The 24,308-nt window shown below is 47.7% G+C and overlaps 39 non-coding genes across 39 annotated transcripts; all 39 read right to left on the minus strand.

The window, feature by feature from the left end:
* Positions 1-241: 241 nt before the first annotated feature.
* Positions 242-360, minus strand: TRNAL-CAA (transfer RNA leucine (anticodon CAA)). The gene is made up of 2 exons: positions 323-360; positions 242-287 (listed from the first exon to the last, which is right to left on the minus strand). It is a non-coding gene; the product is annotated as a tRNA-Leu (tRNA).
* A 984-nt stretch (positions 361-1,344) lies between these two features.
* On the minus strand, positions 1,345-1,463 carry TRNAL-CAA (transfer RNA leucine (anticodon CAA)). The gene is made up of 2 exons: positions 1,426-1,463; positions 1,345-1,390 (listed from the first exon to the last, which is right to left on the minus strand). It is a non-coding gene; the product is annotated as a tRNA-Leu (tRNA).
* A 64-nt stretch (positions 1,464-1,527) lies between these two features.
* On the minus strand, positions 1,528-1,646 carry TRNAF-GAA (transfer RNA phenylalanine (anticodon GAA)). Its single transcript has 2 exons — positions 1,609-1,646; positions 1,528-1,573 (listed from the first exon to the last, which is right to left on the minus strand). It is a non-coding gene; the product is annotated as a tRNA-Phe (tRNA).
* A 616-nt stretch (positions 1,647-2,262) lies between these two features.
* Positions 2,263-2,381, minus strand: TRNAL-UAA (transfer RNA leucine (anticodon UAA)). The gene is made up of 2 exons: positions 2,344-2,381; positions 2,263-2,308 (listed from the first exon to the last, which is right to left on the minus strand). It is a non-coding gene; the product is annotated as a tRNA-Leu (tRNA).
* Positions 2,382-2,995: 614 nt separating this feature from the next.
* TRNAL-CAA (transfer RNA leucine (anticodon CAA)) lies at positions 2,996-3,114 on the minus strand. Its single transcript has 2 exons — positions 3,077-3,114; positions 2,996-3,041 (listed from the first exon to the last, which is right to left on the minus strand). It is a non-coding gene; the product is annotated as a tRNA-Leu (tRNA).
* A 427-nt stretch (positions 3,115-3,541) lies between these two features.
* On the minus strand, positions 3,542-3,660 carry TRNAL-CAA (transfer RNA leucine (anticodon CAA)). Its single transcript has 2 exons — positions 3,623-3,660; positions 3,542-3,587 (listed from the first exon to the last, which is right to left on the minus strand). It is a non-coding gene; the product is annotated as a tRNA-Leu (tRNA).
* A 984-nt stretch (positions 3,661-4,644) lies between these two features.
* On the minus strand, positions 4,645-4,763 carry TRNAL-CAA (transfer RNA leucine (anticodon CAA)). The gene is made up of 2 exons: positions 4,726-4,763; positions 4,645-4,690 (listed from the first exon to the last, which is right to left on the minus strand). It is a non-coding gene; the product is annotated as a tRNA-Leu (tRNA).
* A 64-nt stretch (positions 4,764-4,827) lies between these two features.
* TRNAF-GAA (transfer RNA phenylalanine (anticodon GAA)) lies at positions 4,828-4,946 on the minus strand. The gene is made up of 2 exons: positions 4,909-4,946; positions 4,828-4,873 (listed from the first exon to the last, which is right to left on the minus strand). It is a non-coding gene; the product is annotated as a tRNA-Phe (tRNA).
* Positions 4,947-5,562: 616 nt separating this feature from the next.
* TRNAL-UAA (transfer RNA leucine (anticodon UAA)) lies at positions 5,563-5,681 on the minus strand. The gene is made up of 2 exons: positions 5,644-5,681; positions 5,563-5,608 (listed from the first exon to the last, which is right to left on the minus strand). It is a non-coding gene; the product is annotated as a tRNA-Leu (tRNA).
* Positions 5,682-8,307: 2,626 nt separating this feature from the next.
* TRNAL-CAA (transfer RNA leucine (anticodon CAA)) lies at positions 8,308-8,426 on the minus strand. Its single transcript has 2 exons — positions 8,389-8,426; positions 8,308-8,353 (listed from the first exon to the last, which is right to left on the minus strand). It is a non-coding gene; the product is annotated as a tRNA-Leu (tRNA).
* Positions 8,427-8,490: 64 nt separating this feature from the next.
* On the minus strand, positions 8,491-8,609 carry TRNAL-UAA (transfer RNA leucine (anticodon UAA)). The gene is made up of 2 exons: positions 8,572-8,609; positions 8,491-8,536 (listed from the first exon to the last, which is right to left on the minus strand). It is a non-coding gene; the product is annotated as a tRNA-Leu (tRNA).
* Positions 8,610-9,771: 1,162 nt separating this feature from the next.
* TRNAL-UAA (transfer RNA leucine (anticodon UAA)) lies at positions 9,772-9,889 on the minus strand. The gene is made up of 2 exons: positions 9,853-9,889; positions 9,772-9,817 (listed from the first exon to the last, which is right to left on the minus strand). It is a non-coding gene; the product is annotated as a tRNA-Leu (tRNA).
* Positions 9,890-10,136: 247 nt separating this feature from the next.
* TRNAL-CAA (transfer RNA leucine (anticodon CAA)) lies at positions 10,137-10,255 on the minus strand. The gene is made up of 2 exons: positions 10,218-10,255; positions 10,137-10,182 (listed from the first exon to the last, which is right to left on the minus strand). It is a non-coding gene; the product is annotated as a tRNA-Leu (tRNA).
* A 427-nt stretch (positions 10,256-10,682) lies between these two features.
* Positions 10,683-10,801, minus strand: TRNAL-CAA (transfer RNA leucine (anticodon CAA)). Its single transcript has 2 exons — positions 10,764-10,801; positions 10,683-10,728 (listed from the first exon to the last, which is right to left on the minus strand). It is a non-coding gene; the product is annotated as a tRNA-Leu (tRNA).
* Positions 10,802-11,967: 1,166 nt separating this feature from the next.
* TRNAL-CAA (transfer RNA leucine (anticodon CAA)) lies at positions 11,968-12,086 on the minus strand. Its single transcript has 2 exons — positions 12,049-12,086; positions 11,968-12,013 (listed from the first exon to the last, which is right to left on the minus strand). It is a non-coding gene; the product is annotated as a tRNA-Leu (tRNA).
* Positions 12,087-12,884: 798 nt separating this feature from the next.
* TRNAL-CAA (transfer RNA leucine (anticodon CAA)) lies at positions 12,885-13,003 on the minus strand. The gene is made up of 2 exons: positions 12,966-13,003; positions 12,885-12,930 (listed from the first exon to the last, which is right to left on the minus strand). It is a non-coding gene; the product is annotated as a tRNA-Leu (tRNA).
* A 64-nt stretch (positions 13,004-13,067) lies between these two features.
* Positions 13,068-13,186, minus strand: TRNAL-UAA (transfer RNA leucine (anticodon UAA)). Its single transcript has 2 exons — positions 13,149-13,186; positions 13,068-13,113 (listed from the first exon to the last, which is right to left on the minus strand). It is a non-coding gene; the product is annotated as a tRNA-Leu (tRNA).
* Positions 13,187-13,799: 613 nt separating this feature from the next.
* On the minus strand, positions 13,800-13,918 carry TRNAL-CAA (transfer RNA leucine (anticodon CAA)). The gene is made up of 2 exons: positions 13,881-13,918; positions 13,800-13,845 (listed from the first exon to the last, which is right to left on the minus strand). It is a non-coding gene; the product is annotated as a tRNA-Leu (tRNA).
* Positions 13,919-14,348: 430 nt separating this feature from the next.
* Positions 14,349-14,467, minus strand: TRNAL-UAA (transfer RNA leucine (anticodon UAA)). Its single transcript has 2 exons — positions 14,430-14,467; positions 14,349-14,394 (listed from the first exon to the last, which is right to left on the minus strand). It is a non-coding gene; the product is annotated as a tRNA-Leu (tRNA).
* A 64-nt stretch (positions 14,468-14,531) lies between these two features.
* TRNAL-UAA (transfer RNA leucine (anticodon UAA)) lies at positions 14,532-14,650 on the minus strand. The gene is made up of 2 exons: positions 14,613-14,650; positions 14,532-14,577 (listed from the first exon to the last, which is right to left on the minus strand). It is a non-coding gene; the product is annotated as a tRNA-Leu (tRNA).
* Positions 14,651-14,711: 61 nt separating this feature from the next.
* On the minus strand, positions 14,712-14,830 carry TRNAL-CAA (transfer RNA leucine (anticodon CAA)). The gene is made up of 2 exons: positions 14,793-14,830; positions 14,712-14,757 (listed from the first exon to the last, which is right to left on the minus strand). It is a non-coding gene; the product is annotated as a tRNA-Leu (tRNA).
* A 64-nt stretch (positions 14,831-14,894) lies between these two features.
* Positions 14,895-15,013, minus strand: TRNAL-UAA (transfer RNA leucine (anticodon UAA)). The gene is made up of 2 exons: positions 14,976-15,013; positions 14,895-14,940 (listed from the first exon to the last, which is right to left on the minus strand). It is a non-coding gene; the product is annotated as a tRNA-Leu (tRNA).
* Positions 15,014-15,445: 432 nt separating this feature from the next.
* TRNAL-CAA (transfer RNA leucine (anticodon CAA)) lies at positions 15,446-15,564 on the minus strand. Its single transcript has 2 exons — positions 15,527-15,564; positions 15,446-15,491 (listed from the first exon to the last, which is right to left on the minus strand). It is a non-coding gene; the product is annotated as a tRNA-Leu (tRNA).
* Positions 15,565-15,808: 244 nt separating this feature from the next.
* On the minus strand, positions 15,809-15,927 carry TRNAL-CAA (transfer RNA leucine (anticodon CAA)). The gene is made up of 2 exons: positions 15,890-15,927; positions 15,809-15,854 (listed from the first exon to the last, which is right to left on the minus strand). It is a non-coding gene; the product is annotated as a tRNA-Leu (tRNA).
* A 64-nt stretch (positions 15,928-15,991) lies between these two features.
* On the minus strand, positions 15,992-16,110 carry TRNAL-UAA (transfer RNA leucine (anticodon UAA)). Its single transcript has 2 exons — positions 16,073-16,110; positions 15,992-16,037 (listed from the first exon to the last, which is right to left on the minus strand). It is a non-coding gene; the product is annotated as a tRNA-Leu (tRNA).
* Positions 16,111-17,821: 1,711 nt separating this feature from the next.
* TRNAL-CAA (transfer RNA leucine (anticodon CAA)) lies at positions 17,822-17,940 on the minus strand. Its single transcript has 2 exons — positions 17,903-17,940; positions 17,822-17,867 (listed from the first exon to the last, which is right to left on the minus strand). It is a non-coding gene; the product is annotated as a tRNA-Leu (tRNA).
* A 64-nt stretch (positions 17,941-18,004) lies between these two features.
* On the minus strand, positions 18,005-18,123 carry TRNAL-UAA (transfer RNA leucine (anticodon UAA)). The gene is made up of 2 exons: positions 18,086-18,123; positions 18,005-18,050 (listed from the first exon to the last, which is right to left on the minus strand). It is a non-coding gene; the product is annotated as a tRNA-Leu (tRNA).
* A 615-nt stretch (positions 18,124-18,738) lies between these two features.
* On the minus strand, positions 18,739-18,857 carry TRNAL-CAA (transfer RNA leucine (anticodon CAA)). Its single transcript has 2 exons — positions 18,820-18,857; positions 18,739-18,784 (listed from the first exon to the last, which is right to left on the minus strand). It is a non-coding gene; the product is annotated as a tRNA-Leu (tRNA).
* Positions 18,858-19,286: 429 nt separating this feature from the next.
* On the minus strand, positions 19,287-19,405 carry TRNAL-UAA (transfer RNA leucine (anticodon UAA)). The gene is made up of 2 exons: positions 19,368-19,405; positions 19,287-19,332 (listed from the first exon to the last, which is right to left on the minus strand). It is a non-coding gene; the product is annotated as a tRNA-Leu (tRNA).
* Positions 19,406-19,466: 61 nt separating this feature from the next.
* Positions 19,467-19,585, minus strand: TRNAL-CAA (transfer RNA leucine (anticodon CAA)). Its single transcript has 2 exons — positions 19,548-19,585; positions 19,467-19,512 (listed from the first exon to the last, which is right to left on the minus strand). It is a non-coding gene; the product is annotated as a tRNA-Leu (tRNA).
* A 64-nt stretch (positions 19,586-19,649) lies between these two features.
* TRNAL-UAA (transfer RNA leucine (anticodon UAA)) lies at positions 19,650-19,768 on the minus strand. Its single transcript has 2 exons — positions 19,731-19,768; positions 19,650-19,695 (listed from the first exon to the last, which is right to left on the minus strand). It is a non-coding gene; the product is annotated as a tRNA-Leu (tRNA).
* Positions 19,769-20,200: 432 nt separating this feature from the next.
* Positions 20,201-20,319, minus strand: TRNAL-CAA (transfer RNA leucine (anticodon CAA)). The gene is made up of 2 exons: positions 20,282-20,319; positions 20,201-20,246 (listed from the first exon to the last, which is right to left on the minus strand). It is a non-coding gene; the product is annotated as a tRNA-Leu (tRNA).
* A 244-nt stretch (positions 20,320-20,563) lies between these two features.
* Positions 20,564-20,682, minus strand: TRNAL-CAA (transfer RNA leucine (anticodon CAA)). Its single transcript has 2 exons — positions 20,645-20,682; positions 20,564-20,609 (listed from the first exon to the last, which is right to left on the minus strand). It is a non-coding gene; the product is annotated as a tRNA-Leu (tRNA).
* A 64-nt stretch (positions 20,683-20,746) lies between these two features.
* TRNAL-UAA (transfer RNA leucine (anticodon UAA)) lies at positions 20,747-20,865 on the minus strand. Its single transcript has 2 exons — positions 20,828-20,865; positions 20,747-20,792 (listed from the first exon to the last, which is right to left on the minus strand). It is a non-coding gene; the product is annotated as a tRNA-Leu (tRNA).
* Positions 20,866-22,575: 1,710 nt separating this feature from the next.
* On the minus strand, positions 22,576-22,694 carry TRNAL-CAA (transfer RNA leucine (anticodon CAA)). The gene is made up of 2 exons: positions 22,657-22,694; positions 22,576-22,621 (listed from the first exon to the last, which is right to left on the minus strand). It is a non-coding gene; the product is annotated as a tRNA-Leu (tRNA).
* Positions 22,695-22,758: 64 nt separating this feature from the next.
* Positions 22,759-22,877, minus strand: TRNAL-UAA (transfer RNA leucine (anticodon UAA)). Its single transcript has 2 exons — positions 22,840-22,877; positions 22,759-22,804 (listed from the first exon to the last, which is right to left on the minus strand). It is a non-coding gene; the product is annotated as a tRNA-Leu (tRNA).
* Positions 22,878-23,438: 561 nt separating this feature from the next.
* Positions 23,439-23,557, minus strand: TRNAL-CAA (transfer RNA leucine (anticodon CAA)). The gene is made up of 2 exons: positions 23,520-23,557; positions 23,439-23,484 (listed from the first exon to the last, which is right to left on the minus strand). It is a non-coding gene; the product is annotated as a tRNA-Leu (tRNA).
* A 412-nt stretch (positions 23,558-23,969) lies between these two features.
* Positions 23,970-24,088, minus strand: TRNAL-UAA (transfer RNA leucine (anticodon UAA)). The gene is made up of 2 exons: positions 24,051-24,088; positions 23,970-24,015 (listed from the first exon to the last, which is right to left on the minus strand). It is a non-coding gene; the product is annotated as a tRNA-Leu (tRNA).
* Positions 24,089-24,149: 61 nt separating this feature from the next.
* Positions 24,150-24,268, minus strand: TRNAL-CAA (transfer RNA leucine (anticodon CAA)). Its single transcript has 2 exons — positions 24,231-24,268; positions 24,150-24,195 (listed from the first exon to the last, which is right to left on the minus strand). It is a non-coding gene; the product is annotated as a tRNA-Leu (tRNA).
* Between the last annotated feature and the right edge of the window lie 40 nt (positions 24,269-24,308).

Raw genomic sequence — 24,308 nt, forward strand, 5'->3', positions numbered from 1 at the left:
TATTTCAGTTCAGCAAAAGGAGACACTGACTTTGTGCTGGTAGTAAATTAAAAAAAAATGTCTGAAGGGGGATTTGAACCCACGCCCACATACGTGGACGAGAAGCCTCGTTCAACTCGTATCACCGGGCAAGGTATCCCTTGAGTCTGGCGCCTTAAACCAGGCGGCCATTCTGACACGATATGTCAGCCTCAGCAAAAGAAGACGCTGACTCTGTGCTGGCAGTAAAGTAAAAAAAGTTTGTCAGAAGTGGGATTCGAACCCACGCCCACGTACGTGGACCAGAAGCCTCGTTCAACCCGTATCACTGGGCAAGGTTTCCCTTGAGTGTGGCGCCTTAGACCACTTGGCTATTCTGACACGATATCCCAGCCCCAGCAAAAGAAGACACTGACTTCGTGCTGGTAATAAAGTAAAAAAAAGTTTGTCAGAAGTGGGATTCGAACCCACGCACACATACGTGGACCAGAAGCCACGTTACACTCGTATCACTGGGCACGGTTTCCCTGAAGTCTGGCGCCTTTGACTACTCGGCCATTCTGACACAATATTTCAGCCCAGCAAAAGGAGAGACTGACTTCGTGCTGGTAGTAAAGTAAAAAAAAAGATTGTCAGAAATGGTATTCCAACCTTGTCGACATACTTGGACCAAAGGCCTCGTTTAAACCGTATCACGGGGCAATGTTTCCCTTAAGTCTGGTGCCTTAGACAACTCGGCCGTTCTGACACGATATATAAGATGCAGCAAAAGAAGACACTAACTTTGTTCTGGCAGTAAAGTAAAAAAGTTTGTCAGAAGTGGGATTCGCACCCACGCACACATACGTGGACCAGAAGCCTCGTTCAACTAGTATGACCGTGCACGGTTTCCCTGTAGTCTAGCACCTTCGACCACTCGGCCATTCTGACACAATATTTCAGCCCAGCAAAAGGAGACACTGACTTTGTGCTGGTAATAAATAAAAAAAGAGTTTGTCAGAAGTGGGATTCGAACCCACGTCGACATACGTGGACCTAAGGCCTCGTTTAACCCGTATCACCGGGCAATATTTCCCTTAAGTCTGGTGCCTCAGACAACTCGGCCGTTCTGACACGATTTGCAAGCTCCAACAAAAGAAGACACTGACTTTGTTCTGGTAGTAAAGTAAAATAAAAAAAGTTTGTCAGGAGTGGGATTCGCACCCACGCACACATACGTTGACCTGAAGCCTCGTTCAACTCGTATGACTGGGCACGGTTTCCATTGAGTCTGGAGCCTTAGACCACTCGGCCGTTCTGACAGGATATTTCAGGCCCAGCAAAAAGAGACACTGACTTTGGGCTGGTAGTAAAGTAAAAAAAGTTTGTCAGAAGTGGGATTCGAACCCACGCCCACATACGTGAACCAGACGCCTCGTTTCACCCGTATCACTGGGCAAGGTTTACCTTGAGTCTGGCGCCTTAGACCACTCGGCCATTATGACACGATATATCAGCCCCAGCAAAAGAAGACTCTGACTTCGTGCTGGCAGTAAAGTAAAAAAACTTTGTCAGAAGTGGGATTCGAACCCACGCACACATACGTGGACCAGAAGCCTCGTTACACTCGTATCACTGGGCAAGGTTTCCCTTCTGTCTGGAGCCTTAGACCACTCGGCCATTCTGACACGAAATTTCAGCCCCAGCAAAAGGAGACACTGACTTTGTCCTGGTAGTAAAGTAAAAAAAGAGCTTCTCAGAAGTGGGATTTCAACCCACGCCCACATACGTAGACCAGGAGCCTCGTTCAACCCGTATCACAGGGCAAGGTTTCCCTTGAGTCTGGAGCCTTAGACCACTCGGCCATTCTGATACGATATATCAGCCCCAGCAAAAGAAGAGACTGACTTCGTGCTTGCAGTTAAGGTAAAAAAAGTTTGTCAGAAGTGGGATTCGAACCCACGCACACATACGTGGACCAGAAGCCTCGTTACACTCGTATCACTGGGCAAGGTTTTCCTTAAGTCTGGCGCATTCGACCACTCGGCCAATCTGACACAATATTTCAGCCCAGCAAAAGGAGACACTGACTTTGTTCCAGCAGTAAAGTAAAAGAAAAGTTTGTCAGAATAGAATTCGAACCCACGCCCACATACGTGGACCAGAAGCCTCGTTCAACCCGTATCACTGGGCAAGGTTTACCTTGAGTCTGGCGCCTTAGACCACTCGGCCATTATGACACGATATATCAGCCCCAGCAAAAGAAGAGACTGACTTCGTGCTGGCAGTAAAGTAAAAAAACATTGTCAGAAGTGGGATTCGAACCCACGCACACATACGTGGACCAGAAGCCTCGTTACACTCGTATCACTGGGCAAGGTTTCCCTTAAGTCTGGCGCCTTCGACCACTCGGCCATTCTGACACAATATTTCAGCCCAGCAAAAGGAGACACTGACTTTGTTCTGGTAGTAAAGTAAAAAAAAAGTTTGTCAGAATAGAATTCGAACCCACGCCCACATACATGGACCAGAAGCCTCGTTCAACCCGTATCACTGGGCAAGGTTTCCCTTCTGTCTGGAGCCTTAGACCACTCGGCCATTCTGACACGAAATTTCAGCCCCAGCAAAAGGAGACACTGAATTTGTCCTGGTAGTAAAGTAAAAAAAGAGCTTCTCAGAAGTGGGATTTCAACCCACGCCCACATACGTAGACCAGGAGCCTCGTTCAACCCGTACCACTGGGCAACGTTTCCCTTGAGTCTGGAGCCTTAGACCACTCGGCCATTCTGATACGATATGTCAGCCTCAGCAAAAGTAGACGCTGACTCTGTGCTGGTAGTAAAGTAAAAAAAATTGACGGAAGTGAGATATGAACCCACGCACACATACTTGGACCAGAAGCCTCGTTCAACTCGCATCACCGAGCAAGGTTTCCCTTCAGTCTTGCGCCTTAGACCACTCGGCCATTCTGATACGATATATCAGCCCCAGCAAAAGGAGACACTGACTTTGTTCTGTCAGTGAAGTAAAAAAAGTTTGTCAGAAGAGGGATTCGAAACCACGCCCACATACGTGGACCAGAAGCCTCGTTCAACCCCTTCCACTGGGCAAGGTTTCCCTTGAGTCTGGCGCCTTAGACCACTCGGCCATTCTGACACGAGATATCAGCCCCAGCAAAAGAAGACAGTGACTTTGTTCTCGTAGTAGATTACAAAAAATTGTCAGAAGTGGGATTTGAACCCACGCACACATACGTGGACCAGAAGCCTCGTTCAACTCGTATGACTGGGCAAGGTTCCCCTTGAGTATAGCACCTTCCACCACTCGGCCATTCTGACACAATATTTCAGTTCAGCAAAAGGAGACACTGACTTTGTGCTGGTAGTAAATTAAAAAAAAATGTCTGAAGGGGGATTTGAACCCACGCCCACATACGTGGACGAGAAGCCTCGTTCAACTCGTATCACCGGGCAAGGTATCCCTTGAGTCTGGCGCCTTAAACCAGGCGGCCATTCTGACACGATATGTCAGCCTCAGCAAAAGAAGACGCTGACTCTGTGCTGGCAGTAAAGTAAAAAAAGTTTGTCAGAAGTGGGATTCGAACCCACGCCCACGTACGTGGACCAGAAGCCTCGTTCAACCCGTATCACTGGGCAAGGTTTCCCTTGAGTGTGGCGCCTTAGACCACTTGGCTATTCTGACACGATATCCCAGCCCCAGCAAAAGAAGACACTGACTTCGTGCTGGTAATAAAGTAAAAAAAAGTTTGTCAGAAGTGGGATTCGAACCCACGCACACATACGTGGACCAGAAGCCACGTTACACTCGTATCACTGGGCACGGTTTCCCTGAAGTCTGGCGCCTTTGACTACTCGGCCATTCTGACACAATATTTCAGCCCAGCAAAAGGAGAGACTGACTTCGTGCTGGTAGTAAAGTAAAAAAAAAGATTGTCAGAAATGGTATTCCAACCTTGTCGACATACTTGGACCAAAGGCCTCGTTTAAACCGTATCACGGGGCAATGTTTCCCTTAAGTCTGGTGCCTTAGACAACTCGGCCGTTCTGACACGATATATAAGATGCAGCAAAAGAAGACACTAACTTTGTTCTGGCAGTAAAGTAAAAAAGTTTGTCAGAAGTGGGATTCGCACCCACGCACACATACGTGGACCAGAAGCCTCGTTCAACTAGTATGACCGTGCACGGTTTCCCTGTAGTCTAGCACCTTCGACCACTCGGCCATTCTGACACAATATTTCAGCCCAGCAAAAGGAGACACTGACTTTGTGCTGGTAATAAATAAAAAAAGAGTTTGTCAGAAGTGGGATTCGAACCCACGTCGACATACGTGGACCTAAGGCCTCGTTTAACCCGTATCACCGGGCAATATTTCCCTTAAGTCTGGTGCCTCAGACAACTCGGCCGTTCTGACACGATTTGCAAGCTCCAACAAAAGAAGACACTGACTTTGTTCTGGTAGTAAAGTAAAATAAAAAAAGTTTGTCAGGAGTGGGATTCGCACCCACGCACACATACGTTGACCTGAAGCCTCGTTCAACTCGTATGACTGGGCACGGTTTCCATTGAGTCTGGAGCCTTAGACCACTCGGCCGTTCTGACAGGATATTTCAGGCCCAGCAAAAAGAGACACTGACTTTGGGCTGGTAGTAAAGTAAAAAAAGTTTGTCAGAAGTGGGATTCGAACCCACGCCCACATACGTGAACCAGACGCCTCGTTTCACCCGTATCACTGGGCAAGGTTTACCTTGAGTCTGGCGCCTTAGACCACTCGGCCATTATGACACGATATATCAGCCCCAGCAAAAGAAGACTCTGACTTCGTGCTGGCAGTAAAGTAAAAAAACTTTGTCAGAAGTGGGATTCGAACCCACGCACACATACGTGGACCAGAAGCCTCGTTACACTCGTATCACTGGGCAAGGTTTCCCTTCTGTCTGGAGCCTTAGACCACTCGGCCATTCTGACACGAAATTTCAGCCCCAGCAAAAGGAGACACTGACTTTGTCCTGGTAGTAAAGTAAAAAAAGAGCTTCTCAGAAGTGGGATTTCAACCCACGCCCACATACGTAGACCAGGAGCCTCGTTCAACCCGTATCACAGGGCAAGGTTTCCCTTGAGTCTGGAGCCTTAGACCACTCGGCCATTCTGATACGATATATCAGCCCCAGCAAAAGAAGAGACTGACTTCGTGCTTGCAGTTAAGGTAAAAAAAGTTTGTCAGAAGTGGGATTCGAACCCACGCACACATACGTGGACCAGAAGCCTCGTTACACTCGTATCACTGGGCAAGGTTTTCCTTAAGTCTGGCGCATTCGACCACTCGGCCAATCTGACACAATATTTCAGCCCAGCAAAAGGAGACACTGACTTTGTTCCAGCAGTAAAGTAAAAGAAAAGTTTGTCAGAATAGAATTCGAACCCACGCCCACATACGTGGACCAGAAGCCTCGTTCAACCCGTATCACTGGGCAAGGTTTACCTTGAGTCTGGCGCCTTAGACCACTCGGCCATTATGACACGATATATCAGCCCCAGCAAAAGAAGAGACTGACTTCGTGCTGGCAGTAAAGTAAAAAAACATTGTCAGAAGTGGGATTCGAACCCACGCACACATACGTGGACCAGAAGCCTCGTTACACTCGTATCACTGGGCAAGGTTTCCCTTAAGTCTGGCGCCTTCGACCACTCGGCCATTCTGACACAATATTTCAGCCCAGCAAAAGGAGACACTGACTTTGTTCTGGTAGTAAAGTAAAAAAAAAGTTTGTCAGAATAGAATTCGAACCCACGCCCACATACATGGACCAGAAGCCTCGTTCAACCCGTATCACTGGGCAAGGTTTCCCTTCTGTCTGGAGCCTTAGACCACTCGGCCATTCTGACACGAAATTTCAGCCCCAGCAAAAGGAGACACTGAATTTGTCCTGGTAGTAAAGTAAAAAAAGAGCTTCTCAGAAGTGGGATTTCAACCCACGCCCACATACGTAGACCAGGAGCCTCGTTCAACCCGTACCACTGGGCAACGTTTCCCTTGAGTCTGGAGCCTTAGACCACTCGGCCATTCTGATACGATATGTCAGCCTCAGCAAAAGTAGACGCTGACTCTGTGCTGGTAGTAAAGTAAAAAAAATTGACGGAAGTGAGATATGAACCCACGCACACATACTTGGACCAGAAGCCTCGTTCAACTCGCATCACCGAGCAAGGTTTCCCTTCAGTCTTGCGCCTTAGACCACTCGGCCATTCTGATACGATATATCAGCCCCAGCAAAAGGATACACTGACTTTGTTCTGTTAGTAAAGTAAAAAAGTTTGTCAGAAGTTTGATTCGAACTCACGCCCAAAAACGTGAACCAGAAGCCTCGTTCAACCCGTATCACTGGGCAAGGTTTCCCTTGAGTCTGGCGCCTTAGACCACTCGGCCATTCTGACACGATATATCGGCCCCAGCAAAAAAAGAGACTGACTTCGTGCTGGCAGTAAAGTAAAAAAAGATTGTCAAAGTGGGATTCGAACCCACGACCACACACCTGGACCAGAAGCCTCGTTCAACTCGCATCACCGAGCAAGGTTTCCCTTCAGTCTTGCGCCTTAGACCACTCGGCCATTCTGATACGATATATCAGCCCCAGCAAAAGGAGACACTGACTTTGTTCTGTTAGTGAAGTAAAAAAAGTTTGTCAGAAGAGGGATTCGAAACCACGCCCACATACGTGGACCAGAAGCCTCGTTCAACCCCTTTCACTGGGCAAGGTTTCCCTTGAGTCTGGCGCCTTAGACCACTCGGTCATTCTGACACGATATATCAGCCCCAGCAAAAGAAGACAGTGACTTTGTTCTCGTAGTAGATTACAAAAAAATGTCAGAAGTGGGATTTGAACCCACGCACACATACGTGGACCAGAAGCCTCGTTCAACTCGTATGACTGGGCAAGGATTCCCTTGAGTATAGCACCTTCGACCACTCGGCCATTCGGACACAATATTTCAGTTCAGCAAAAGGAGACACTGACTTTGTGCTGGTAGTAAATTAAAAAAAAATGTCTGAAGGGAGATTTGAACCCACGCCCACATACGTGGACGAGAAGCCTCGTTCAACTCGTATCACCGGGCAAGGTTTCCCTTGAGTCTGGCGCCTTAAACCAGGCGGCCATTCTGACACAATATGTCAGCCCCAGCAAAAGAAGACACTGACTTCGTGCTGGTAATAAAGTAAAAAAAGTTTGTCAGAAGTGGGATTCGAACCCACGTACACATACGTGGACCAGAAGCCACGTTACACTCGTATCACTGGGCACGGTTTCCCTGAAGTCTGGCGCCTTTGACTACTCGGCCATTCTGACAAAATATTTCAGCCCAGCAAAAGGAGACACTGACTTTGTTCTGGTAGTAAAGTAAAAAAAAGTTTGTGAGAATAGAATTCGAACCCACGCCCACATACGTGGACCAGAAGCCTCGTTCAACCCGTATCACTGGGCAAGGTTTCCCTTGAGTCTGGAGCTTTAGACCACTCGGCCATTCTGACACGATATATCAGCCCAAGCAAAAGAAGAGACTGACTTCGTGCTGGTAGTAAAGTAAAAAAAAGATTGTCAGAAATGGTATTCCAACCCACGTCGACATACTTGGACCAAAGGCCTCGTTTAAACCGTATCACCGGGCAATGTTTCCCTTAAGTCTGGTGCCTTAGACAACTCGGCCGTTCTGACACGATATATAAGATGCAGCAAAAGAAGACACTAACTTTGTTCTGGCAGTAAAGTAAAAAAGTTTGTCAGAAGTGGGATTCGCACCCACGCACACATACGTGGACCAGAAGCCTCGTTCAACTAGTATGACCGTGCACGGTTTCCCTTGAGTCTAGCACCTTCGACCACTCGGCCATTCTGACACAATATTTCAGCCCAGCAAAAGTAGACACTGACTTTGTGCTGGTAATAAATAAAAAAAGAGTTTGTCAGAAGTGTGATTCGAACCCACGTCGACATACGTGGACCGAAGGCCTCGTTTAACCCGTATCACCGGGCAATATTTCCCTTAAGTCTGGTGCCTCAGACAACTCGGCCGTTCTGACACGATTTGCAAGCTACAACAAAAGAAGACACTGACTTTGTTCTGGTAGTAAAGTAGAATAAAAAAAGTTTGTCAGAAGTGGGATTCGCACCCACGCACACATACGTTGACCTGAAGCCTCGTTCAACTCGTATGACTGGGCACGGTTTCCATTGAGTCTGGAGCCTTAGACCACTCGGCCGTTCTGACAGGATATTTCAGGCCCAGCAAAAAGAGACACTGACTTTGGGCTGGTAGTAAAGTAAAAAAAGTTTGTCAGAAGTGGGATTCGAACCCACGCCCACATACGTGAACCAGAAGCCTCGTTTCACCCGTATCACTGGGCAAGGTTTACCTTGAGTCTGGCGCCTTAGACCACTCGGCCATTATGACACGATATATCAGCCCCAGCAAAAGAAGAGACTGACTTCGTGCTGGCAGTAAAGTAAAAAAACATTGTCAGAAGTGGGATTCGAACCCACGCACACATACGTGGACCAGAAGCCTCGTTACACTCGTATCACTGGGCAAGGTTTCCCTTAAGTCTGGCGCCTTCGACCACTCGGCCATTCTGACACAATATTTCAGCCCAGCAAAAGGAGACACTGACTTTGTTCTGGTAGTAAAGTAAAAAAAAAGTTTGTCAGAATAGAATTCGAACCCACGCCCACATACATGGACCAGAAGCCTCGTTCAACCCGTATCACTGGGCAAGGTTTCCCTTCTGTCTGGAGCCTTAGACCACTCGGCCATTCTGACACGAAATTTCAGCCCCAGCAAAAGGAGACACTGAATTTGTCCTGGTAGTAAAGTAAAAAAAGAGCTTCTCAGAAGTGGGATTTCAACCCACGCCCACATACGTAGACCAGGAGCCTCGTTCAACCCGTACCACTGGGCAACGTTTCCCTTGAGTCTGGAGCCTTAGACCACTCGGCCATTCTGATACGATATGTCAGCCTCAGCAAAAGTAGACGCTGACTCTGTGCTGGTAGTAAAGTAAAAAAAAATTGACGGAAGTGAGATATGAACCCACGCACACATACTTGGACCAGAAGCCTCGTTCAACTCGCATCACCGAGCAAGGTTTCCCTTCAGTCTTGCGCCTTAGACCACTCGGCCATTCTGATACGATATATCAGCCCCAGCAAAAGGATACACTGACTATGTTCTGTTAGTGAAGTAAAAAAGTTTGTCAGAAGTTTGATTCGAACTCACGCCCAAAAACGTGAACCAGAAGCCTCGTTCAACCCGTATCACTGGGCAAGGTTTCCCTTGAGTCTGGCGCCTTAGACCACTCAGCCATTCTGACACGATATATCGGCCCCAGCAAAAAAAGAGACTGACTTCGTGCTGGCAGTAAAGTAAAAAAAGATTGTCAAAGTGGGATTCGAACCCACGACCACACACCTGGACCAGAAGCCTCGTTCAACCCGTATCACTGAGCAAGGTTTCCCTTAAGTTTGGCGCCTTCGACCACTCGGCCATGCTGACACATTATATCAGCCCCAGCAAAACAACACTGACATTAGGCTGGTAGTAAAGTAAAAAAAAGATTGTCAGAAGTGGAATTCGAACCCACGTGCACATACGTGGATCAGAAGCCTCGTTTAACCCGTATCACCGGGAAATGTTTCCCTTAAGTCTGGTGCCTTAGACAACTCGGCCGTTCTGACACAATATTTCAGCCCAGCAAAAGGAGACACTGACTTTGTGCTGGTAGCAAATAAATAAAAGAGTTTGTCAGAAGTGGGATTCGAACCCACGCCCACATACGTGGACCAGAAGCCTCATTTAACCCGTATCACTGGGCAAGGTTTCCCTTAAGTCTGGAGCCTTGACCACTCGGCCATTCTGATACGATATGTCAGCCTCAGCAAAAGTAGACGCTGACTCTGTGCTGGTAGTAAAGTAAAAAAAAATTGACGGAAGTGAGATTCGAACCCACGCACACATGCTTGGACCAGAAGCCTCGTTCAACTCGCATCACCGAGCAAGGTTTCCCTTCAGTCTTGCGCCTTAGACCACTCGGCCATTCTGATACGATATATCAGCCCCAGCAAAAGGAGACACTGACTTTGTTCTGTCAGTGAAGTAAAAAAAGTTTGTCAGAAGAGGGATTCGAAACCACGCCCACATACGTGGACCAGAAGCCTCGTTCAACCCCTTCCACTGGGCAAGGTTTCCCTTGAGTCTGGCGCCTTAGACCACTCGGCCATTCTGACACGAGATATCAGCCCCAGCAAAAGAAGACAGTGACTTTGTTCTCGTAGTAGATTACAAAAAATTGTCAGAAGTGGGATTTGAACCCACGCACACATACGTGGACCAGAAGCCTCGTTCAACTCGTATGACTGGGCAAGGTTTCCCTTGAGTATAGCACCTTCCACCACTCGGCGATTCTGACACAATATTTCAGTTCAGCAAAAGGAGACACTGACTTTGTGCTGGTAGTAAATTAAAAAAAAATGTCTGAAGGGGGATTTGAACCCACGCCCACATACGTGGACGAGAAGCCTCGTTCAACTCGTATCACCGGGCAAGGTATCCCTTGAGTCTGGCGCCTTAAACCAGGCGGCCATTCTGACACGATATGTCAGCCTCAGCAAAAGAAGACGCTGACTCTGTGCTGGCAGTAAAGTAAAAAAAGTTTGTCAGAAGTGGGATTCGAACCCACGCCCACGTACGTGGACCAGAAGCCTCGTTCAACCCGTATCACTGGGCAAGGTTTCCCTTGAGTCTGGCGCCTTAGACCACTTGGCCATTGTGACACGATATCCCAGCCCCAGCAAAAGAAGACACTGACTTCGTGCTGGTAATAAAGTAAAAAAAGTTTGTCAGAAGTGGGATTCGAACCCACGCACACATACGTGGACCAGAAGCCACGTTACACTCGTATCACTGGGCACGGTTTCCCTGAAGTCTGGCGCCTTTGACTACTCGGCCATTCTGACACAATATTTCAGCCCAGCAAAAGGAGACACTGACTTTGTTCTGGTAGTAAAGTAAAAAAAATTTTGTGAGAATAGGATTCGAACCCACGCCCACATACGTGGACCAGAAGCCTCGTTCAACCCGTATCACTGGGCAAGGTTTCCCTTGAGTCTGGAGCTTTAGACCACTCGGCCATTCTGACACGATATATCAGCCCCAGCAAAAGAAGAGACTGACTTCGTGCTGGTAGTAAAGTAAAAAAAAAGATTGTCAGAAATGGTATTCCAACCTTGTCGACATACTTGGACCAAAGGCCTCGTTTAAACCGTATCACGGGGCAATGTTTCCCTTAAGTCTGGTGCCTTAGACAACTCGGCCGTTCTGACACGATATATAAGATGCAGCAAAAGAAGACACTAACTTTGTTCTGGCAGTAAAGTAAAAAAGTTTGTCAGAAGTGGGATTCGCACCCACGCACACATACGTGGACCAGAAGCCTCGTTCAACTAGTATGACCGTGCACGGTTTCCCTGTAGTCTAGCACCTTCGACCACTCGGCCATTCTGACACAATATTTCAGCCCAGCAAAAGGAGACACTGACTTTGTGCTGGTAATAAATAAAAAAAGAGTTTGTCAGAAGTGGGATTCGAACCCACGTCGACATACGTGGACCTAAGGCCTCGTTTAACCCGTATCACCGGGCAATATTTCCCTTAAGTCTGGTGCCTCAGACAACTCGGCCGTTCTGACACGATTTGCAAGCTCCAACAAAAGAAGACACTGACTTTGTTCTGGTAGTAAAGTAAAATAAAAAAAGTTTGTCAGAAGTGGGATTCGCACCCACGCACACATACGTTGACCTGAAGCCTCGTTCAACTCGTATGACTGGGCACGGTTTCCATTGAGTCTGGAGCCTTAGACCACTCGGCCGTTCTGACAGGATATTTCAGGCCCAGCAAAAAGAGACACTGACTTTGGGCTGGTAGTAAAGTAAAAAACGTTTGTCAGAAGTGGGATTCGAACCCACGCCCACATACGTGGACCAGAAGCCTCGTTCAACCCGTATCACTGGGCAAGGTTTCCCTTGAGTCTGGAGCTTTAGACCACTCGGCCATTCTGACACGATATATCAGCCCCAGCAAAAGAAGAGACTGACTTCGTGCTGGTAGTAAAGTGAAAAAAAAAGATTGTCAGAAATGGGATTCCAACCCACGTCGACATACTTGGACCAAAGGCCTCGTTTAAACCGTATCACCGGGCAATGTTTCCCTTAAGTCTGGTGCCTTAGACAACTCGGCCGTTCTGACACGATATATAAGATGCAGCAAAAGAAGACACTAACTTTGTTCTGGCAGTAAAGTAAAAAAGTTTGTCAGAAGTGGGATTCGCACCCACGCACACATACGTGGACCAGAAGCCTCGTTCAACTAGTATGACCGTGCACGGTTTCCCTTGAGTCTAGCACCTTCGACCACTCGGCCATTCTGACACAATATTTCAGCCCAGCTAAAGGAGACACTGACTTTGTGCTGGTAATAAATAAAAAAAGAGTTTGTCAGAAGTGGGATTCGAACCCACGTCGACATACGTGGACCAAAGGCCTCGTTTAACCCGTATCACCGGGCAATATTTCCCTTAAGTCTGGTGCCTCAGACAACTCGGCCGTTCTGACACGATTTGCAAGCTCCAACAAAAGAAGACACTGACTTTGTTTTGGTAGTAAAGTAAAAAAAGTTTGTCAGAAGTGGGATTCGCACCCACGCACACATACGTTGACCTGAAGCCTCGCTCAACTCGTATGACTGGGCACGGTTTCGATTGAGTCTGGAGCCTTAGACTACTCGGCCGTTCTGACAGGATATTTCAGGCCCAGCAAAAAGAGACACTGACTTTGGGCTGGTAGTAAAGTAAAAAACGTTTGTCAGAAGTGGGATTCGAACCCACGCCCACATACGTGGACCAGAAGCCTCGTTCAACCCGTATCACTGTGCAAGGTTTCCCTTGAGTCTGGCGCCTTAGACCACTCGGCCATTATGACACGATATATCAGCCCCAGCAAAAGAAGAGACTGACTTCGTGCTAATTGTAAAGTAAAAAAACTTTGTCAGAAGTGGGATTCGAACCCACGCACACATACGTGGACCAGAAGCCTCGTTGCACTCGTATCACTGGGCAAGGTTTCCCTTAAGTCTGGCGCCTTCGACCACTCGGCCATTCTGACCAGTATTTCAGCCCAGCAAAATGAGACACTGACTTTGTTCTGGTAGTAAAGTAAAAAAAAAGTTTGTCAGAATAGAATTCGAACCCACGCCCACATACATGGACCAGAAGCCTCGTTCAACCCGTATCACTGGGCAAGGTTTCCCTTTTGTCTGGAGCCTTAGACCACTCGGCCATTCTGACACGAAATTTCAGCCCCAGCAAAAGGAGACACTGACTTTGTCCTGGTAGTAAAGTAAAAAAAGGGCTTCTCAGAAGTGGGATTTCAACCCACGCCCACATACGTAGACCAGGAGCCTCGTTCAACCCGTATCACTGGGCAAGGTTTCCCTTGAGTCTGGAGCCTTAGACCACTCGGCCATTCTGATACGATATGTCAGCCTCAGCAAAAGTAGACGCTGACTCTGTGCTGGTAGTAAAGTAAAAAAAATTGACGGAAGTGAGATATGAACCCACGCACACATACTTGGACCAGAAGCCTCGTTCAACTCGCATCACCGAGCAAGCTTTCCCTTCAGTCTTGCGCCTTAGACCACTCGGCCATTCTGATACGATATATCAGCCCCAGCAAAAGGATACACTGACTTTGTTCTGTTAGTGAAGTAAAAAAAGTTTGTCAGAAGTGGGATTCGAACCCACGCCCACAAACGTGAACCAGAAGCCTCGTTCAACCCGTATCACTGGGCAAGGTTTCCCTTGAGTCTGGCGCCTTAGACCACTCGGCCATTCTGACACGATATATCGGCCACAGCAAAAAAAGAGACTGACTTCGTGCTGGTAGTAAAGTAAAAAAAGATTGTCAAAGTGGGATTCGAACCCACGACCACACACCTGGACCAGAAGCCTCGTTCAACCCGTATCACTGAGCAAGGTTTCCCTTAAGTTTGGCGCCTTCGACCACTCGGCCATTCTGACACCTTATATCAGCCCCAGCAAAAAAAACACTGACTTTATGCTGGTAGTAAAGTAAAAAAAAGATTGTCAGAAGTGGAATTCGAACCCACGTGCACATACGTGGATCAGAAGCCTCGTTTAACCCGTATCACCGGGAAATGTTTCCCTTAAGTCTGGTGCCTTAGACAACTCGGCCGTTCTGACACAATATTTCAGCCCAGCAAAAGGAGACACTGACTTTGTGCTGGTAGCAAATAAAAAAAAGAGTTTGTCAGAAGTGGGATTCGAACCCACGCCCACATACGTGGACCAGAAGCCTCATTTAACCCGTATCACTGGGCAAGGTTTCCCTTAAGTCTGGCGCCTTCGACCACTCGGCCATTCTGACACGATATTTTAGTCCTAACCAAAGGAGACACTAGCTTTGTTATTGTACTAAAATAAAAAAAGTTTGTCAGAAGTAGGATTCAAACCCACGCCCACATACGTGGACCAGAAGCCTCGGTCAACCCGTACCACTGCGCAAGGTTTCTTTTAAGTCTGGCGCCTTAGACCACTCGGCCATTCTGATACGATATGTCAGCCTCAGCAAAAGAAGACGCTGACTCTGTGCTGGTAGTAAATTAAAAAAATGACAGAAGTGGGATTCGAACCCACGCCCACATACGTGGACCAGAAGCCTCGTTCAACCCGTATCACTGGGCAAGGTTTCCCTTGAGTCTGGCGCCTTAGACCACTCGGCCATTCTGACACGATATATCAGCCCCAGCAAAAGAACAGACTGACTTCGTGCTGGCAGTAAAGTAAAAAAAGTTTGTCAGAAGTGGGATTCGAACCCACGCACACATACGTGGACCAGAAGCCTCGTTACACTCGTATCACTGGGCAAGGTTTTCCTTAAGTCTGGCGCCTTCGACCACTCGGCCAATCTGACACAATATTTCAGCCCAGCAAAAGGAGACACTGACTTTGTTCTGGCAGTAAAGTAAAAGAAAAGTTTGTCAGAATAGAATTCGAACCCACGCCCACATACGTGGACCAGAAGCCTCGTTCAACCCGTATCACTGGGCTAGGTTTCCCTTCAGTCTGGAGCTTTAGACCACTCGGCCATTCTGACACGAAATTTCAGCCCCAGCAAAAGGAGACACTGACTTTGTGCTGGTAGTAAAGTTAAAAAAGAGCTTCTCAGAAGTGGGATTTCAACCCACGCCCACATACGTAGACCAGAAGCCTCGTTCAACCCGTATCACTGGGCAAGGTTTCCCTTGAGTCTGGAGCCTTAGACCACTCGGTCATTCTGATACGATATGTCAGCCTCAGCAAAAGTAGACGCTGACTTTGTTCTGTTAGTGAAGTAAAAAAAGTTTGTCAGAAGAGGGATTCGAAACCACGCCCACATACGTGGACCAGAAGCCTCGTTCAACCCCTATCACTGGGCAAGGTTTCCCTTGAGTCTGGCGCCTTAGACCACTCGGCCATTCTGACACAATATTTCAGTTCAGCAAAAGGAGACAGTGACTTTGTTCTCGTAGTAAATTAAAAAAAATGTCTGAAGGGGGATTTGAACACACGCCCACATACGTGGACGAGAAGCCTCGTTCAACTCGTATCACCGGGCAAGGTTTCCCTTGAGTCTGGCGCCTTAAACCAGGTGGCCATTCTGGCACGATATGTCAGCCTCAGCAAAAGAAGACGCTGACTCTGTGCTGGCAGTAAAGTAAAAAAAGTTTGTCAGAAGTGGGATTCGAACCCACGCCAACGTACGTGGACCAGAAGCCTCGTTCAACCCGTATCACTGGGCAAGGTTTCCCTTGAGTCTGGCGCCTTAGACCACTTGGCCATTCTGACACGATATCCCAGCCCCAGAAAAAGAAGACACTGACTTCGTGCTGGTATTAAAGTAAAAAAAGTTTGTCAGAAGTGGGATTCGAACCCACGCACACATACGTAGACCAGAAGCCACGTTACACTCGTATCACTGGGCACGGTTTCCCTTAAGTCTGGCGCCTTTGACTACTCGGCCATTCTGACACAATATTTCAGCCCAGCAAAAGGAGACACTGACTTTGTTCTGGTAGTAAAGTAAAAAAAAGTTTGTGAGAATAGGATTCGAACCCATGCCCACATACGTGAACCAGAAGCCTCGTTCAACCCGTATCACTGGGCAAGGTTTCTCTTGAGTCTGGAGCTTTAGACCACTCGGCCATTCTGACACGATATTTCAGCCCCAGCAAAAGGAGACACTGACTTTGTGCTGGTAGTAAAGTAAAAAAAAATTGCCGGAAGTGAGACTCAAACCCACGCACACATACGTGGACCAGAAGCCTCGTTAAACTCGCATCACCGCGCAAGGTTTCCCTTCAGTGTGGCGCCTTAGACCACTCGGCCATTCTGATACGATATATCAGCCCCAGCAAAAAGAGACACTGACTTTGTTCTGTTAGTGAAGTAAAAAAAAGTTTGTCAGAAGAGGGATTCGAAACCACGCCCACATACGTGGACCAGAAGCCTCGTTCAACCCCTATCACTGGGCAAGGTTTCCCTTGAGTCTGGCGCCTTAGACCACTCGGCCATTCTGAAACGATATATCAGCCCCAGCAAAAGAAGACAGTGACTTTATTCTCGTAGTAGATTACAAAAATTTGTCAGAAGTGGGATTTGAACCCACGCACACATACGTGGACCAGAAGCCTCGTTCAACTCATATGACTGGGCAAGGTTTCCCTTGAGTATAGCACCTTCGACCACTCGGCCATTCTGACACAATATTTCAGTTCAGCAAAAGGAGACACTGACTTTGTGCTGGTAGTAAATTAAAAAAAAAATGTCTGAAGGGGTATTTGAACCCACGCCCACATACGTGGACGAGAAGCCTCGTTCAACTCGTATCACCGGGCAAGGTTTCCCTTGAGTCTGGCGCCTTAAACCAGGCGGCCATTCTGACACGATATGTCAGCCCCAGCAAAAGAAGACACTGACTTCGTGCTGGTATTAAAGTAAAAAAAGTTTGTCAGAAGTTGGATTCGAACCCACGCACACATACGTGGACCAGAAGCCACGTTACACTCGTATCACTGGGCACGGTTTCCCTTAAGTCTGGCGCCTTTGACTACTCGGCCATTCTGACACAATATTTCAGCCCAGCAAAAGGAGACACTGACTTTGTTCTGGTAGTAAAGTAAAAAAAAGTTTGTGAGAAAAGGATTCGAACCCACGCCCACATACGTGGACCAGAAGCCTCGTTCAACCCGTATCACTGGGCAAGGTTTCCCTTGAGTCTGGAGCTTTAGACCACTCGGCCATTCTGACACGATATATCAGCCCCAGCAAAAGAAGAGACTGACTTCGTGCTGGTAGTAAAGTAAAAAGAAAAGATTGTCAGAAATGGGATTCCAACCCACGTCGACATACTTGGACCAAAGGCCTCGTTTAAACCGTATCACCGGGCAATGTTTCCCTTAAGTCTGGTGCCTTAGACAACTCGGCCGTTCTGACATGATATATAAGATGCAGCAAAAGAAGACACTGACTTTGTTCTGGTAGTAAAGTAAAAAAAGTTTGTCAAAAGTGGGATTCGCACCCACGCACACATACGTTGACCTGAAGCCTCGTTCAACTCGTACGACTGGGCACGGTTTCCATTGAGTCTGGAGCCTTAGACCACTCGGCCGTTCTGACAGGATATTTCAGGCCCAGCAAAAAGAGACACTGACTTTGGGCTGGTAGTAAAGTAAAAAAAGTTTGTCAGAAGTGGGATTCGAACCCACGCCCACATACGTGGACCAGAAGCCTCGTTCAACCCGTATCACTGGGCAAGGTTTCCCTTGAGTCTGGCGCCTTAGACCACTCGGCCATTATGACACGATATATCAGCCCCAGCAAAAGAAGAGACTGACTTCGTGCTGGCAGTAAAGTAAAAAAACTTTGTCAGAAGTGGGATTCGAACCCACGCACACATACGTGGACCAGAAGCCTCGTTACACTCGTATCACTGGGCAAGGTTTCCCTTAAGTCTGGCGCCTTCGACCACTCGGCCATTCTGACACAATATTTCAGCCCAGCAAAAGGAGACACTGACTTTGTTCTGGTAGTAAAGTAAAAAAAAAAGTTTGTCAGAATAGAATTCGAACCCACGCCCACATACATGGAACAGAAGCCTCGTTCAACCCGTATCACTGGGCAAGGTTTCCCTTCTGTCTGGAGCCTTAGACCACTCGGCCATTCTGACACGAAATTTCAGCCCCAGCAAAAGGAGACACTGACTTTGTCCTGGTAGTAAAGTAAAAAAAGAGCTTCTCAGAAGTGGGATTTCAACCCACGCCCACACACGTAGACCAGGAGCCTCGTTCAACCCGTATCACTGGGCAAGGTTTCCCTTGAGTCTGGAGCCTTAGACCACTCGGCCATTCTGATACGATATGTCAGCCTCAGCAAAAGTAGACGCTGACTCTGTGCTGGTAGTAAAGTAAAAAAAATTGACGGAAGTGAGATATGAACCCACGCACACATACTTGGACCAGAAGCCTCGTTCAACTCGCATCACCGAGCAAGGTTTCCCTTCAGTCTTGCGCCTTAAACCACTCGGCCATTCTGATACGATATATCAGCCCCAGCAAAAGGATACACTGACTTTGTTCTGTTAGTGAAGTAAAAAAAGTTTGTCAGAAGTGGGATTCGAACCCACGCCCACAAACGTGAACCAGAAGCCTCGTTCAACCCGTATCACTGGGCAAGGTTTCCCTTGAGTCTGGCGCCTTAGACCACTCGGCCATTCTGACACGATACATCGGCCCCAGCAAAAAAAGAGACTGACTTCGTGCTGGCAGTAAAGTAAAAAAAGATTGTCAAAGTGGGATTCGAACCCACGACCACACACCTGGACCAGAAGCCTCGTTCAACCCGTATCACTGAGCAAGGTTTCCCTTAAGTTTGGCGCCTTCGACCACTCGGCCATGCTGACACCTTATATCAGCCCCAGCAAAAAAACACTGACTTTATGCTGGTAGTAAAGTAAAAAAAAGATTGTCAGAAGTGGAATTCGAACCCACGTGCACATACGTGGATCAGAAGCCTCGTTTAACCCGTATCACCGGGAAATGTTTCCCTTAAGTCTGGTGCCTTAGACAACTCGGCCGTTCTGACACAATATTTCAGCCTAGCAAAAGGAGACACTGACTTTGTGCTGGTAGCAAATAAAAAAAAGAGTTTGTCAGAAGTAGGATTCAAACCCACGCCCACATACGTGGACCAGAAGCCTCGTTCAACCCGTACCCTTGTTCAAGGTTTCTTTTAAGTCTGGCGCCTTAGACCACTCGGCCATTCTGATACGATATGTCAGCCTCAGCAAAAGAAGACGCTGACTCTGTGCTGGTAGTAAATTAAAAAAATGACAGAAGTGGGATTCGAACCCACGCCCACATGCGTGGACCAGAAGCCTCGTTCAACCCGTATCACTGGGCAAGGTATCCCTTGAGTCTGGCGCCTTAGACCACTCGGCCATTCTGACACGATATATCAGCCCCAGCAAAAGAAGAGACTGACTTCGTGCTGGCAGTAAAGTAAAAAAAGTTTGTCAGAAGTGGGATTCGAACCCACGCACACATACGTGGACCAGAAGCCTCGTTACACTCGTATCACTGGGCAAGGTTTTCCTTAAGTCTGGCGCCTTCGACCACTCGGCCAATCTGACACAATATTTCAGCCCAGCAAAAGGAGACACTGACTTTGTTCTGGCAGTAAAGTAAAAGAAAAGTTTGTCAGAATAGAATTCGAACCCACGCCCACATACGTGGACCAGAAGCCTCGTTCAACCCGTATCACTGGGCTAGGTTTCCCTTCAGTCTGGAGCTTTAGACCACTCGGCCATTCTGACACGAAATTTCAGCCCCAGCAAAAGGAGACACTGACTTTGTGCTGGTAGTAAAGTTAAAAAAGAGCTTCTCAGAAGTGGGATTTCAACCCACGCCCACATACGTAGACCAGAAGCCTCGTTCAACCCGTATCACTGGGCAAGGTTTCCCTTGAGTCTGGAGCCTTAGACCACTCGGTCATTCTGATACGATATGTCAGCCTCAGCAAAAGTAGACGCTGACTTTGTTCTGTTAGTGAAGTAAAAAAAGTTTGTCAGAAGAGGGATTCGAAACCACGCCCACATACGTGGACCAGAAGCCTCGTTCAACCCCTATCACTGGGCAAGGTTTCCCTTGAGTCTGGCGCCTTAGACCACTCGGCCATTCTGACACAATATTTCAGTTCAGCAAAAGGAGACAGTGACTTTGTTCTCGTAGTAAATTAAAAAAAATGTCTGAAGGGGGATTTGAACACACGCCCACATACGTGGACGAGAAGCCTCGTTCAACTCGTATCACCGGGCAAGGTTTCCCTTGAGTCTGGCGCCTTAAACCATGTGGCCATTCTGACACGATATGTCAGCCTCAGCAAAAGAAGACGCTGACTCTGTGCTGGCAGTAAAGTAAAAAAAGTTTGTCAGAAGTGGGATTCGAACCCACGCCAACGTACGTGGACCAGAAGCCTCGTTCAACCCGTATCACTGGGCAAGGTTTCCCTTGAGTCTGGCGCCTTAGACCACTTGGCCATTCTGACACGATATCCCAGCCCCAGAAAAAGAAGACACTGACTTCGTGCTGGTATTAAAGTAAAAAAAGTTTGTCAGAAGTGGGATTCGAACCCACGCACACATACGTAGACCAGAAGCCACGTTACACTCGTATCACTTTGCACGGTTTCCCTTAAGTCTGGCGCCTTTGACTACTCGGCCATTCTGACACAATATTTCAGCCCAGCAAAAGGAGACACTGACTTTGTTCTGGTAGTAAAGTAAAAAAAAGTTTGTGAGAATAGGATTCGAACCCATGCCCACATACGTGAACCAGAAGCCTCGTTCAACCCGTATCACTGGGCAAGGTTTCCCTTGAGTCTGGAGCTTTAGACCACTCGGCCATTCTGACACGATATTTCAGCCCCAGCAAAAGGAGACACTGACTTTGTGCTGGTAGTAAAGTAAAAAAAAAATTGCCGGAAGTGAGACTCAAACCCACGCACACATACGTGGACCAGAAGCCTCGTTAAACTCGCATCACCGCGCAAGGTTTCCCTTCAGTGTGGCGCCTTAGACCACTCGGCCATTCTGATACGATATATCAGCCCCAGCAAAAAGAGACACTGACTTTGTTCTGTTAGTGAAGTAAAAAAAGTTTGTCAGAAGAGGGATTCGAAACCACGCCCACATACGTGGACCAGAAGCCTCGTTCAACCCCTATCACTGGGCAAGGTTTCCCTTGAGTCTGGCGCCTTAGACCACTCGGCCATTCTGAAACGATATATCAGCCCCAGCAAAAGAAGACAGTGACTTTATTCTCGTAGTAGATTACAAAAATTTGTCAGAAGTGGGATTTGAACCCACGCACACATACGTGGACCAGAAGCCTCGTTCAACTCATATGACTGGGCAAGGTTTCCCTTGAGTATAGCACCTTCGACCACTCGGCCATTCTGACACAATATTTCAGTTCAGCAAAAGGAGACACTGACTTTGTGCTGGTAGTAAATTAAAAAAAAATGTCTGAAGGGGGATTTGAACCCACGCCCACATACGTGGACGAGAAGCCTCGTTCAACTCGTATCACCGGGCAAGGTTTCCCTTGAGTCTGGCGCCTTAAACCAGGCGGCCATTCTGACACGATATGTCAGCCCCAGCAAAAGAAGACACTGACTTCGTGCTGGTATTAAAGTAAAAAAAGTTTGTCAGAAGTTGGATTCGAACCCACGCACACATACGTGGACCAGAAGCCACGTTACACTCGTATCACTGGGCACGGTTTCCCTTAAGTCTGGCGCCTTTGACTACTCGGCCATTCTGACACAATATTTCAGCCCAGCAAAAGGAGACACTGACTTTGTTCTGGTAGTAAAGTAAAAAAAAGTTTGTGAGAAAAGGATTCGAACCCACGCCCGCATACGTGGACCAGAAGCCTCGTTCAACCCGTATCACTGGGCAAGGTTTCCCTTGAGTCTGGAGCTTTAGACCACTCGGCCATTCTGACACGATATATCAGCCCCAGCAAAAGAAGAGACTGACTTCGTGCTGGTAGTAAAGTAAAAAGAAAAGATTGTCAGAAATGGGATTCCAACCCACGTCGACATACTTGGACCAAAGGCCTCGTTTAAACCGTATCACCGGGCAATGTTTCCCTTAAGTCTGGTGCCTTAGACAACTCGGCCGTTCTGACATGATATATAAGATGCAGCAAAAGAAGACACTGACTTTGTTCTGGTAGTAAAGTAAAAAAAGTTTGTCAAAAGTGGGATTCGCACCCACGCACACATACGTTGACCTGAAGCCTCGTTCAACTCGTACGACTGGGCACGGTTTCCATTGAGTCTGGAGCCTTAGACCACTCGGCCGTTCTGACAGGATATTTCAGGCCCAGCAAAAAGAGACACTGACTTTGGGCTGGTAGTAAAGTAAAAAAAGTTTGTCAGAAGTGGGATTCGAACCCACGCCCACATACGTGGACCAGAAGCCTCGTTCAACCCGTATCACTGGGCAAGGTTTCCCTTGAGTCTGGCGCCTTAGACCACTCGGCCATTATGACACGATATATCAGCCCCAGCAAAAGAAGAGACTGACTTCGTGCTGGCAGTAAAGTAAAAAAACTTTGTCAGAAGTGGGATTCGAACCCACGCACACATACGTGGACCAGAAGCCTCGTTACACTCGTATCACTGGGCAAGGTTTCCCTTAAGTCTGGCGCCTTCGACCACTCGGCCATTCTGACACAATATTTCAGCCCAGCAAAAGGAGACACTGACTTTGTTCTGGTAGTAAAGTAAAAAAAAAGTTTCTCAGAATAGAATTCGAACCCACGCCCACATACATGGAACAGAAGCCTCGTTCAACCCGTATCACTGGGCAAGGTTTCCCTTCTGTCTGGAGCCTTAGACCACTCGGCCATTCTGACACGAAATTTCAGCCCCAGCAAAAGGAGACACTGACTTTGTCCTGGTAGTAAAGTAAAAAAAGAGCTTCTCAGAAGTGGGATTTCAACCCACGCCCACACACGTAGACCAGGAGACCACTCGGCCATTCTGATACGATATGTCAGCCTCAGCAAAAGTAGACGCTGACTCTGTGCTGGTAGTAAAGTAAAAAAAATTGACGGAAGTGAGATATGAACCCACGCACACATACTTGGACCAGAAGCCTCGTTCAACTCGCATCACCGAGCAAGGTTTCCCTTCAGTCTTGCGCCTTAAACCACTCGGCCATTCTGATACGATATATCAGCCCCAGCAACAGGATACACTGACTTTGTTCTGTTAGTGAAGTAAAAAAAGTTTGTCAGAAGTGGGATTCGAACCCACGCCCACAAACGTGAACCAGAAGCCTCGTTCAACCCGTATCACTGGGCAAGGTTTCCCTTGAGTCTGGCGCCTTAGACCACTCGGCCATTCTGACACAAAAAAAGAGACTGACTTCGTGCTGGCAGTAAAGTAAAAAAAGATTGTCAAAGTGGAATTCGAACCCACGACCACACACCTGGACCAGAAGCCTCGTTCAACCCGTATCACTGAGCAAGGTTTCCCTTAAGTTTGGCGCCTTCGACCACTCGGCCATGCTGACACCTTATATCAGCCCCAGCAAAAAAACAGTGACTTTATGCTGGTAGTAAAGTAAAAAAAAGATTGTCAGAAGTGGAATTCGAACCCACGTGCACATACGTGGATCAGAAGCCTCGTTTAACCCGTATCACCGGGAAATGTTTCCCTTAAGTCTGGTGCCTTAGACAACTCGGCCGTTCTGACACAATATTTCAGCCTAGCAAAAGGAGACACTGACTTTGTGCTGGTAGCAAATAAAAAAAAGAGTTTGTCAGAAGTAGGATTCAAACCCACGCCCACATACGTGGACCAGAAGCCTCGTTCAACCCGTACCCTTGCGCAAGGTTTCTTTTAAGTCTGGCGCCTTAGACCACTCGGCCATTCTGATACGATATGTCAGCCTCAGCAAAAGAAGACGCTGACTCTGTGCTGGTAGTAAATTAAAAAAATGACAGAAGTGGGATTCGAACCCACGCCCACATGCGTGGACCAGAAGCCTCGTTCAACCCGTATCACTGGGCAAGGTATCCCTTGAGTCTGGCGCCTTAGACCACTCGGCCATTCTGACACGATATATCAGCCCCAGCAAAAGAAGAGACTGACTTCGT

This window comes from Rhipicephalus microplus, chromosome 2 (assembly GCF_043290135.1).
Source record: "Rhipicephalus microplus isolate Deutch F79 chromosome 2, USDA_Rmic, whole genome shotgun sequence".
NCBI classification, from domain to species: domain Eukaryota; kingdom Metazoa; phylum Arthropoda; class Arachnida; order Ixodida; family Ixodidae; genus Rhipicephalus; species Rhipicephalus microplus.